The following is a 12,576-nucleotide window of genomic DNA, read 5'->3' on the forward strand; positions in this document are numbered from 1 at the left end:
CGTTGGATTATATCAGAATCATTAAAACTCAGATCATATTTGACACATTTACCCATGCGCTTTGAGAATGAAAATCCAATTCTAACCTGGACTACATTTTTACTTGTTAAAGTAATTAACAATCACTAGACAGATGATTCCCACCTGGATTTAATCAAAAACTGTTTCTAATTAGATATGAATCAAGATTAAAGTCAGATGTACTAGGGTGTGATCCAAAATATGATAGTATTCTTTGTTTTGCACAAGATCTAATTACTTTTAATTTCAATATTTTCTAGGTAAGCATTTAATATTTTTCATCTTAAAAAAATGTGAAATCCATGGACGAGTAAAATTAATATTTTTAAAACAAGTACAAAAAAATATATTTGAAGTTTATTTAATTTAATTTACATAGTTTGATATTGCAAATACCACCTGAATTTCCATAACTTTTATCCAAAATAAACAGAAATTAGTAAAATCTATTTATTTTCCAACCTTTCTTAAATAAATAAATCTCTTTATTTATTTATCCAATCATTATTATTAAATTGATATCTTATTATGAAATCTGAATCTAAACTAATGGGAAGGGGTTAGGATATAAAGACTTCTCACAAGATACGTGATCAGCAAAAGAGGCGAATAAGAAAAGACTGGTCAAATTTAGAAGGCAGTTTTCTTTACTTTCTTTTTTTTTTTTTTTTTTTTTTTTTTGACAAATTCAGAATTGGGAAGAATCACGAGATTTCTTCCTCCAATTTTTTTTTCTTTGGACATCATCTTTATTTTCCACGCAAAAGGTGAGAAACTGATTTCAACCGAACCATTTGCATTAAAACAAAAATCAGTTATAAATGTTACTAAAAATAAAAATAAAAATAAAAATAAAAATAATAATAATAATAATAATAATAATAATAATAATAATAATAAGGGATAATTACTGTTGCCCCCCTGTACTTTGATTTTATTACTAATAAAACCTTGTTCTTTACAAAATTACTGTTGCCCCCCTTCCTTATAACGGTGTTAAGTAGCCGTTAAGTTTGAATATGTAATGTCCACTTTGTCCTTCATTAAAATTAAGAAATCAAAAGACGATATTACCCATTTATAAAAACCAGATTAAATGTCAATTTTACCCTAACTTCATTTATTTTGAATTAAAAAAATATTGGTTTTCCACCTTCACTAAACTTATTTATTTTGAATTAAAGAAATTGGCAAAATTCAAATTCGATTTGGTTTCCCACCTTCTCCTCTAGCATACGTAGGGAAGGAAACCACAAATTTTTTTTTTTTTTTTTTTGGGGACTGGTGCTTTTTTAATATTGGAAACGAAACGTAACACCTCCCTATGGGAGTTTAGACTTTTAACCGCTTTACTAACCCACCATTGATGAAACACAAAATCTTGCCAGAGAAGGAATTAACGAAGTAGGTGATATTCAGTTTCCAAATCTGAGTTGGAATTTTATCTTCCCTCCTCTTCGGTTTCTATTTTAATTTTATTCAATTATTATTTCTTTATTTTGGTGATTTTTTTTTAGAGTAAAACAGATTATGATTATTTTTTTCTCTACAATTAATTAAGGGTATTACTGTAACTTGACAAAAGGGTAAATAAGTAAAGAGATAAGTAAAATGGTATTTTGGGATTTTTTTAAAAATATGGAGATGCCACATCATCAGTAAACTAACGGAACTTAACAGTAGGGGGCATTAGTAATTATAGACAAAGTTAAAGGTTGGATTAGTAATTTTGCAAAATACAGGGGATACATTAGTAATAAAATCAAAGTATAGGGGGGCAATAGTAATTATCCCTAATAATAATAATAATAATATGATGGTATAAAATTAAAATATTCCTTTTCTTTTGAATTGTGATTGTTTCAATTAGTAGTGAGTTTGAATATATGCCCTAAACGGGATGGTTCCCATCCCTGATAATTGTGGTTAGGCTTAATTATCCAAGTGAACACAATGTTTTTTTTGGGCTTTGATAAAGGCTTATACTTGCAAGGATGGTAGCTTGTTTCTATCAATGCAAGATGAGCAAGCTTTTGAGTGATAATCCAATTTGTATAATCCATGCCAATTTGTATGATTCTGAGTGTGACACCAAATGGTCAGGTTGAGTTGATTTTCAGATGAGCAAGCTTTTTGTGTTATTTTTATTTTATTTTTTCTTTTTTTTCAATTTGAGATTCATTCTTACCAACTTATCCACACTTCGACTACATTTTCAGAGTAATTCTTATATAGAATTTAAATATATAGTGGATTCTACCGATGAGTAACTCTCTGTTAAGTAATTTAAGTTTTCATAATCAAATGACAAAAATACCCATAAGTAAAGTGTTACAATCAAATTATCCGATCATTCTCATTTCCCATACATGTTCCTCCACCTTACCTTGTGCAATATTCAAAGACAGTGACCCATTTTCTCTTATCCAATTTTCGTTTTGCCTTATGTTTTTTAGGGACATAAAGTATGGCAACCCTAGGCTCTATGGCAGGTATAAAAGCTAAAGCTACGAATCTTGAAATTGATCTCTCTATAGTGGGGTTGTGGATTACGAAAACGAGAGAGAAAGATTTCAAGCAGGGACAATGGTGGGTGATTTTTAGCAAGGGGCCAACGTGGCAAGAACTTTTCAGCAGGCAAGGTTTAAAAAGAAAATAGGTGAAGGGAGAATCCCCTCACCCACCAAAGGGTTGGATGTGGGGGGTAATTCAGTCATAACACCCCCTTATGGACAAAATGGTCATTTTAATTTTAAATTAACAAAAAAAATAACAATGGGTAATGAGTAATATTTGGTTTTGTTAAAAGTGGGTCGCCATTAATTTTTCCCACTTAAGTGGGGAGACCAGGGTTTTATCCCACTTAAGTGGGCCACTAGTAAAAAACCCTTGAATTTTTCTTTTAGTACTTTAGAAAAAACATTTTATTTACCTAAATGGAGAAAAAACCAAATGCATAATACCTCCCCAACACCCTAGCAACAACACAAAAAATCAGTTGGAAAATTAAAATAACCACAAGCAACTAGTATCATGTAGCTAACAAGTGGAACACAAGAAAATATACCACTTTTAATCTTGGGGTTTTAGGAAGATTCCTTCTTCTCAAAGATCAAACAGAAACTCGAAATCCACCAAGCCTTTCTACAACCATATTAGCGTATAGTATATTAGCATCCTTTTCTCATATTGTAAAGTTTGAATTACATTCTATAAATACAAGATTATAATCTCATATTGAGATTATGCATTCTCTTAACATGGTATCATTCCCGAAGGTTCGCTCCTGAGATTTTTTTTCCTTTTGCTCACCTACGCTCTTTTCTCTCTCCTCCTTTCTTGATTTTTCTACGGTTCTTGCTTTTTGCTCTATCAATGGCTTCCGATTCAGTTACTTCTGCTCCATACATGGAATCGCCCTCTGCTCACTGTTCTTCTTTGCTGGGAATCTTGAACATTCATCACTTTCTCACGATTCGCTTAACCTCTGAAAATTATCTTGTTTGGCAAAGTCAGTTCCTACCTTTGCTTCGAAGTTCTGGATTGATGGGGCTCATCGATGGTACCAAACTCATGCCTCCTCCATTCTTACATCATGAATCGGCTTCACCTACTGCAAATCCCTAATTTCTTGCCTGGCAGTATCAAGATCAAACACTTCTAAGCTGGATTCTCTCCAGTCTCACAGAGTCTGTACATTCCCAGGTTGTTGGTCTTCGCACCTCTGCTGAGGTTTGGGCTGTGCTATCCTCTGCCTTTGCTTCTTCTTCTCAAGCATGGATTATGCAGTTATGTATGCAACTCCATCAAGTGAAGAAGGGTTCTGACTCTATGGCCGATTACTTACTCAAAATCAAAAAGCTTACTGATGCCCTAGCTCTTGCATCCCAACCAGTACCTGATTCGGATATGGTGTTGTATATTCTTGGATGATTAAGCTCTGAATATCAGGCCTTCGTGACATCTGTAACGACTCGAGACTCTCCAATCAAGATTTCAGATCTTTATGGTCTTCTTTCTTGTGAAGAACTGCGGTTATCCTCTACTTTACAAGATCTCACCAATATTACTGCTCAAGTGGCTACTACATCTCGTGGGAGCTTCAATCGTGGTGGTTCTTTTTCTCGTGGCAGTAATCCTCGTTTTTCTGGAGGCCGTTTTGCTTCTTCTGGTGGTCATCATGGAGGATGCCATAGTACCTCTTTATTTTGCCAAATCTGTGATCGATCAGGTCATACTGCAAAAACCTGTTTTCATCTTCAACGATATGCTTCTCCTTCTGCTCCCTTCTCTCCCAGGGCTAATGTTGCTACTGCAAATCGAGGAATAATGCATTGGATACCTGATTCTGGCGCCTCTCACCACATAACATCCGATCTGGGTGCTCTCAATTTACCTACCGAGTATCTTGGTACTGAATCTGTTCGTCTTGGCGATGGTTCAGGTTTGCACATATCTCATACTGGTTCTTCTTCCTTCTCTGAGAATGGCAATAATTTTCATCTTGCTAATGTTTTGCATGTACCTATTGCTGCTCACAATTTATTATATGTGCATCGTTTTGCTTGTGATAATGATGTTGTGCTTCAATTTAAGTAAACATGATAAACCAAGTAATTAAGCATGGTGCTACTGTCATAAGGTAACTACAGTAGTCATATGATGTCTAAAATCAACTAATAAGTTAAGTCTACTAAGTTACCAACAACAGTGTAAAAGTCATACATTCTATGTTATATGGCATTCTATGGTGCTTACCTCAAATTGTGAAGAAGATGATCCGAAGTCACAAGAGAATGGTCCAATTATAGTCTTAAAGCCCTAAACAAACATACATGAAGGATTAGAGAAGAAATCAGAACAATCGGAGATCGAACGAATCAAAACTGGGCAAAAGTTGTTGACAGCAACACTGTTGGTTGATACATTGGGTTGATGGTATCGACCAATAATATCCCAATAGTATCGACCAACAGAGTCTTGGACAGCAAATGGGATTTTTGGGTTTTGGCTCAAAATTGGTCTTCCAGGTCTCGGATCGATACGAAACTTGGAGGGAATGCTAGGAACAGTAGCAGGAGGCTATGTAGCAAGAATTAACATGATCCAATGGTCAAATTGAAAACCCCCAAATTGAGGTCCGAGGTTCAAACTTGCAAGAATCATGTTCTTCAATGGAATCAATTGAAATTGCAAGAGAACTTAGGAATTCAATTAATAGAATGATGAGCAGCAGAATATAGACAATTACTAACAGATAATCAGACCTATTTGCTAAAGAAAATCAGATTGAGAAGATGAACTCATGTTTCCATGAAGAGGAAATCAAAATAAGAAAGCAAGAACATCAAGTATAAGAAACATAGCATGGAAAGAATGAAGAGAGGTTTAATCAACCCAAGAGAGCTTGTAGAAGAGGTGGTTGCAAGGTTGCAACACCTTCTTCACGAACTCGGTACAAGACAAGAGTAGATAGGAGTAGAATAGAGAGAAGTGAGAGAACACATACCTTGTAGATGAAATTTGAGAAGAGAGACAAAGGATTCTTGAATAAGATCAACACCCAATCCAAGGAGGAGGCTTAGAGGAGCTTTCCCACGTTCTCAGATGTTGAAATGAGTGAAATAATGATTTAGGTTCAAGGTTTCACTTAAAAGGAGGAAGGAATATCCAAAAAGCACCTTTTTATTCGAATATGGGCTTGTCGGTCGATACCTTGGGTTGATGGGTATCGACCAACAGTAGTTTCAACAGAATTTTCAGGAATAGTTCAGCAACTTCGGATGTGGATTTGGAGGGCTATACAAGGTCAAATTGAGTGAGGTTTTCTCCTAAAAGTCAATAAAGATGTCTAGTTTCCATAAATACCTTTGGATCAAGAATGGGAGTTCATTAGGTCCACCAAATAAGTTCACCTTCTTCGATGCGCAAGCAGGATTTGCCAGACATAGTTCAGCAACTTTGGACAGGGATTTGGAGAGCTATATGGGGTCAATTGAGTGAGGTTTTCTCCTACAAGTCAATAAAGAAGTCTAGTTTTGGAAAATACTTTCGGATTGAGCACAGGAAATTATTAGGTATTTCAACTAATCCACCCCTCTTCGGTGCGCAGATTCAAAACTAACACTGACAATGCTCTCAAGTGAGGGGCATCATCCTCAATGTCCATGGGCTTGGGCTCCGACACAAAATCATCAACCAAAAGGGTCCACAAGGACCACTTCGGGTCATTGGATCTACAGACAATACAATTTTCGGGCCTGGTAAGGGTAAGGATAAGGCCGGACATGGCCACCTAAGGCTTTCAAGGATAACAACATTGAAATTAAGGTCCAACTTCAAGGTCTAACATTAAACAAGTCTTTATCTATCCCAAAACAAATAGGGTATCTCGGGCTAGGTTTGGGCTGGATTTCACACCATGGACATTGACGATGATACCCCTTACTTGAGTACATTGTCGGTGTTTAATGAAAGTCTGCGCATCGGAGAAGAATGATTTAGTTGAAGTACCTAATGGATTCCCGTGCACAATTTGAAGGAATTCCCCGAAACTAGACTTCTTGATTGAATTGTAGAAGAAACCCCCATTCAATTTGACCTTGTATAGCCCTCAAAGTTCTGTCTGAAGTTGCCTGAACTAAACCTGTTTTTTCCTGCTGAAAAATATTTTGGTCGATCCTCTTTGGTCGATGCCATCGACCAAGGACCATCGACGACCAAAGTTGCCCAGTTAGACAAGTTAATGATTTTTGGAATATTCCCTATTCTATTTATACTAGCCTCGTGTTTTGAGCCCTATTGCAATCATTTTCACTCCTGAGAACGTGGGGGGGGGGAGCTCCCCAAAGCAACTCCTAGGCATTTGTGAAGGAGACTTCACCAAAACTCATTGTTAATCATTGTTTCTTGTCTCCGTCTACAACTACAAGGTATGATTCATCATTCCACTCTCTATTCTATCTTTTTCTATTCTGTTCTATCCCTCTCTTGCTGTTGAGACCTTGGAGATGGTGCTGCAACCTTGCAACCATCACTCCAAGTGTCCACTCTTGCTTAACCTATGATCCCCTCACCTATCTATTGATGCTATGCCCCCATTTCAAGCCTAGCATATACATTCCTTGATTTTCTTCTTAACATCATGCCTCCTTGTACAAAACTGAGGTATATAGTATGTTATGTACATGTTTATCACTAGCATTTGATCCTAATCGAATTTTTATAAGTTCCCTTAGCTAGTGCATGCCTTTTCATTGTCAATGCAATGATTTTCAATCCATGCTATGATGCTTGTCTCTTAAACTTAGTAGCTCAATTTGGGGCTTTCTATTTAGACCATTGGATTATGTTAATTCCTTGATTTGTGGTGTACTCATACTATTCTTAAGCATTCCTCCAAGTTCCAGATCGATTCGAACCCCCGGAAGACCAATTTGGAACCAAAACCCACTATTCTATCCCGAAGACATTTTGGTCGATTCTCTTTGGTCAATGCCAAAGACCATCGACCAAAGTTATTGCTGACAGCATCCTTAACCAGTTTTGACCTGTTTAACATCCGATCTTCCCGATTTCTTCTCTAACTTATTATTGATGTTTGTTTATGGTCTTAACATTTCTTTTGGACCATTTCTTGGTAATTCTCGATTCATCATCAACTCAACCTAAGGTAAGGATGGTTATATCCATAAACATAAGACCATAAACATATGCTTGGTGCTTATACTTACAGAACATAGTCTCTTAATTGCTTTTAATTATTATAGGACTGTTATACATGTTTTAGAATAGTAGTATTGTGATTTCTTATACTCTTGTTAGAATGGTTTATTACTCTTGCTATTTATATTCATGATGGATCAATTTGATATTATGGTTTAACTCTTATCATGAAGATGTATTGAATGTATGAGAAATGATGGACTTGAATATGTGATTGCCTAAGTATAACTTGGGATTGGGGAGTGTCCTATTAACTCTTCTGTCCTTGGGCATCGGAGGGAATAGTATGGGATGTTCTCCGAAGGTGCCTATCGACACTTTCCCAGGTTATTGGATGACATACATAGGATTGTCTAGTTGTGTGGCTAGGATTGTCCTTCTATTATCCTTATGATTACACTTATACATTGATATTATCTATTTCCGCACTCTGATTAATTGAATCTTATCTTATTCATGATATCTATTATCTGTTGCTTTTACCTTGATTATTATTGTTCATGATTGTGTTATCGTGTATGTGGGAGGCATGGTCCCTCGATTCTTGATCCTTGGACTGTGGATCACATTCCCGGGTATGCCAAATAGGGTACCGGCGAGGTGGATGTCACAAAGGTCAGCAACTAAGCTACAATTTCTTCTAACTTATACAAAGTTTCCTCTATAACATAAACATATGAAACTAGACAAGGCCGAATCCGCTCCCGAAAAGTAGTAGTCTTTGTATGCAGCATAATCCACCAAGGGACCTTCAGAGTAACCCTCATAACCACTAGTACCCTGGAGGTAGTATGCTTCATCAACAGGAAGCTCGTGGTACTAGCCATCATGTTCTTCAATTCCTGTAGAATAATCTAACAAAACATTTGCACGGAAAGGAGTGAGTTCAAAAGAACTCAGTAAGGCAAGTTATTCCACAATAACATAAATAACATGATCCAAAACATAGCATGGTGCAAGATGATATGAAACAGAAGATGCATGTATGAATCTAACTATATGTATGCTAGTCTCTATGGTAGACATGCTTTAAGTCATAGCACCATATTTTCTTGGGTAGGTCCGGTCACTCAGTTCCGGTAGGCAATGGGTCCTGCATCCCTTGGGACAATCCATGGCTAGGGTTTAAGTCACCGCTCTCTCACATAACCATTTGGTATAAGTATTGGCGCATGTCACGGTAAAGACTAGCCCAATGCAAGTCATCTACTTAGTCGTATCAAGTCAGATCCAGATACTTCCATTCCTCGCCCTAGGCGATCCTTTCCGGTATCCTTCACACTAGAGTCAGCAAAGTCCTGGACTACGAACTCATCAACCCTATTGGTCAGCCAAAAATAATAGACGGGAAGCTCTCACGCCCTCTCACGGGTTGGTTACCGGTCTTGAGCGCCCGTGAGCCTAAGTCTAGCTATTTGCAACCCTACCAATAAATGGCCTCTAACAAGTATCCGCAATGTGATCTATGTCCTCTCACAGATTGGTTACCGGTCTTGAGCGCCCATAAATCCCCATTGCTACCGAGGGTCGTTTGGTCTCAATACCCTTCCGATTCGGGTCTGACACAACAAGGACATCCTAGCCAACACCACTAGACAAGTCCTATGTATGACATCCAATAATCTGAGAAGCGTCAATGGGCACCATTGGGAACATCCCATACTATTCCCTTTGATATCCAAGGACAGAAATGTCAAAAGGACATTCCCCAATCCCAAATTATACCTATTCAATCACATTCCCAATTCCATCATATCATACACAAATGATATTTCATCCTATAGAAAGATATATAATGTAACATGATCAACCACATATGTAAATAACAAAATGAATATTCATGATAATAAAATAATATATAAACATGGCAGTACTGTACTTGAAGTACTTACAGTAGTCATATAATGTTAAGAATACCACAAGGAAGGTGAATTTATTAAGTTTGCCAACATAGAAGCAAGATCCACATAATCTATGTAATTATGGTAACAACCGTCCTTACCTTATATCGAATTGAAGATAATCCAAAGATCAATTAGAATAGTCCCAAGTTCAAAACTTGCACCCTAGACAATCATATGTGCAATATCAAAAGAAGAATCAAGCAAAATGGAGGTCAAACGGATCAAATCGAGCAAATACATCAATGTTGTGTTCAACTGGTCGACTGAGTCAGTCGACCAAGTGAACAGTGTTGAGGCTGAATAAGGATTTTTGGTCCCAAACCTATCTTTCGAGGCTCGGATCACTCTGAAATTTGGAGGGAATGTTAGGAACAGTAAATGAAGATTATGTAGCAAAGATTTAGCATCAATCAATGGTCTAATTAAGAATCCCCAATTTGAAACCCTAGCTTCTATATGCTAAACATCATGTTCTTTAATGAAATCATTTGTAAATGCAAGGAACATTAGGGAATCAATTAAGGGAATGATAAACAATAGATTAGGATTATATACTAATAAGAAATCAGATTTAGCATACTATAGAATTCAGTTTAGGATAAGAAATCATGTTGCTATGATGAGAATCATGAAAATGCAAGGTTAAGAATCAAAATGGGAAGCATAGCATAGGTAGATTGAGAGGGGTTTATGCATTTGCAAGGAGAGAACACAAGAAGAGGTGGTTGCAAGGTTGCAGCACCATCTTCATAGTCTCAACAGCAACAAAGAGAAGAGGTGAGAGTAGATTAGAGAGAGAATGAGAGATACATACCTTGTAGAAGAAATTTGAGAAGAGAGACAATGATTATTGCAATAATACTTCACCACTACCAAGGAGAGGTCTTAAGAGGCTCTCTCCACGTTCTTAGGAGGCTAAAGGAATAGAATAGGGTTCTAACTACGAGGTTCCCTTATGTAGGAAATAAAATAATCCAAAAATCACAATTTTCGTATTTAATAACCAGCTGGTCGATTGGCTCAGTCAACCAAGCAAGAACAACAACTTAGATAAGGGAAATGGAAGGCCAGATCAACTAAAATTCACTCGAGCTTTCTCCTATAACTCAATCAACTAGTCTAGGTGTGAAATCTAGCCCTATCCTAACCCTGACCCGGAAACCCAGTTGTTCGTAGGTCCGAAGACTCGAAGCAAAGGAAGAAGCCAACTATAGGCCATCTCAGTAGAAGACATGGTGTTAGACCAGAAACCATGGAGATTGATGATGGAGTTCCATACTTTGAAGTCTGTGCAGATTTAGAAAGAAAGCTGCAGCTTGATGAAGGTGAGTCTAATTGATAAACTTGAAGTATAGTTAGACATGATTCGAAGGCATTTTTCTATACTAGATAAGTCATATGTTGTGTTGGGAGAAGCCCATGAGGTTTGGACTTGAGTTGGGCCTCCAATTCCTTGTTTGGGCCTTGTTGACCAGCTTGGTCGATTGATTGGTCGACTAGGCCAATCGACCAAGCAATCGACCAACAGGGTGTTAAATCCAAGAAAATCCAATTTTAGGGTTTCTCACTTTCTATTTAAGTTAACTTCGTGTTTCTTAGTATCCTCTGCCTCCAAAACTCTCTAAGAACGTGGGAAGACTCTTTCAAAACTCTCTTTGGTGATTTCGAAGGTTCTTTGCGAGATCTGAAGCTTCTCATCTTCGATCTCTCAATCCAAGGTTAGTGATCCCTTCTGTGTTGTGAATTATTCTTCTATGATCTTTTTCTTGATTGAGATTGGGAAGAAGATGTTGCATTCTTGCAACTATCTGTTCCATGATCTTATTCTTTTCTTTAGGGTTTATGATCAACATTATAATCTTAACCCTAATCCTTGATAAACTCCTTTTGAAACCCTAATTTTACCCTTTTGATTCACTTTCTTAACATGATTGAATCCAATTCTCATGACGTACTTGTGTTTGATTTTGATTACCTTCTTCTAGGATGAGATCTGATTATCCCTAGTCTTTTTCGTGATTTCATAGTATATTTTTCATCGAATTCTAGGATTTTCACCCAATTGGGGAATCCATGATTTCAAATTGGAATGTAGTGTTTTTAATCATTATTAAGGCCTAATATATACTCCTTTAGTGTTAGAATACTGTTCTAAAGGTTTCCTCCAAGTTTCGTGAAGTTTCGAATCTTGTAGATTGAGTTTCGGATCAAAATCCACTGATTTGCTTCGTACTGACTCAGTTGGTCGATTGGGTCAGTAGACGAACCAATCGACCAAGCAAGTCAGTAGCTCTGTTTTTCGCTCAGTTTGATTCGTTTGCTCTCAATCTTTTAGGCTACTTTTCTAATGTTGTGTCTATGATTGTTAGGGGTTTATTTGCTAGGTTTGGAACCTCTCTCTTTGATCCTTGGATAATCATCAACGCTAATTAAGGTAAGGACAGTTATCTTCATAATGGCATAGATTGCGTGTATGTTAGTTTTTGATTTCGGAAACTCTTAAATACGATACTGATATTGTACTTTCTATTTATGATGTACTGTTGTAAGTACAGTAGTACCTTACTTATGTTGTCTTTTCAATATTCAAGTATATATGTATGCTTACTCATGTATGTTGTTGATGAATGCTTTTACATATTCTTTTATGTGATGAGATGTCGGTTATGCATGATGTGATTGATATGAGAATGTGATTGATTAGGTATGATTTGGGATTGGGAAATGTCTTTTTGACATTTCTATCCTTGGACATCGGAGGGAATGCTATGGGATGTTCTCCGATGATGCCCATCGACGTTTTCCCAAATTATTGGATGTCATACCTAGGGTTGTCTAGCAATGTTTGGCTAGGATGTCCTAGTTATATCTGACCCGATTCGGAAGGGTATTGAGGCCGAACAACCCGTGGTAGAAATGGGGATTC

Source organism: Hakea prostrata, chromosome 7, assembly GCF_041222555.1.
Source record: "Hakea prostrata isolate BN-2017 chromosome 7, UWA_Hpros_2, whole genome shotgun sequence".
Lineage (NCBI taxonomy): Eukaryota > Viridiplantae > Streptophyta > Magnoliopsida > Proteales > Proteaceae > Hakea > Hakea prostrata.